We start from the raw sequence: 1307 nt of genomic DNA on the forward strand, positions 1-1307 counted from the left end.
CGTTTTTTAATTAAATCAATAGATGTAACTGAAGTTCTTCTAAAAATTTCCCTAATCTCATTCTCCTCCCTTGTTTTCCATCATAAAGCACTTTCAAGGATGCGTTGCTGATCATTTTACATTCATGTTGACATTTTTACTACAACATTACACATCTATAAAAAATGTATAGACTAGCTTTCCAAGTGTTTGAAAGTTAGCAAATACCATACTATAGAGATGGTTGTTTTTGCAAATTTGCTTTGTTCGCTAAACTCATTTTTTTTTTTTTTGGATAAGTTTAGCTCTATATCATTTACTTAAACTACCGTTAGGCATTCCTATGTAAAGATATAATGTAAAATATTCATTGTCCCATTGATAGATGAGTAGTTGTTTCCTTTTATTCTGTTGCAATCATGCTCTGAACATTCTTATAAATACATAGCTCCCTTGGTCCATGAGATACAGTTTCTCCCTTATTTAGCTAGGACTGGAATTGCAGGATCAGAGAGTATATACATTTGAAGTTGCTTTAATATTGACAAATCATCTCAAAGATGGTTGTCCCAAATTACACTCTTGCCAGAAGTGTGTGAAAGTTATGGTTCCTTTGTCCTTGCCATCACTTTCGTGATCACCCTTGTTAATCTTTGACTGTTTGAATTATTACTGAGTTTGCACATCTTATCTCATTCAATTATTGAGCATCTAGAGTTCTTTTCTGCATTACCGTTTGGCCATTTTCCTAATGGATTGTCTGTCTATTTCTCATTGGTTTGTAGGTCTTCTTATATATTGGAAACTGATACTAATTTGTTACATGCATTGAAAATACGTATTCAAGAATTTGAATTCAAGAATTTTGAGGCTGTGTCTGGCTTTTAACTGTTTATGATGTCTTTTTGTTTTATAGAAATATTCTTATAAAATATAATGAAATGTACCAACATTTTCCTTTTAATTGGTGCTTTCTTGTTTAAGAAATTCCTACACTTTACTCCAACTAGAAATAATCCTTGTGAATTATATAAGGAATCAATTCAATTTTATCTACTTTCCATAAAGATAACTATTTGTCCAAAACATTTTATGGCTTAATTCCTTTCCCTATTGATTTACAATATAGCTGTTATCATATATCAAATGTACATACCTATAAATATGTTTCTGATATTTCTAGTATATTCTGTTGGTATATTTTTGTGTCCCTGCACCATATTACACTCAATTATTTTGTAGGAAGAGTAACTGCTGATATTTAATAGGCCCAAGTCCTTGTTCTTGTTCAAAATTATCTTGATTATTCCTGGCCTTTGATCTCTATA

This window comes from Propithecus coquereli, unplaced genomic scaffold, assembly GCF_000956105.1.
Source record: "Propithecus coquereli isolate 6110/MARCELLA unplaced genomic scaffold, Pcoq_1.0 Scaffold222, whole genome shotgun sequence".
Classification (NCBI taxonomy): Eukaryota; Metazoa; Chordata; class Mammalia; order Primates; family Indriidae; genus Propithecus; species Propithecus coquereli.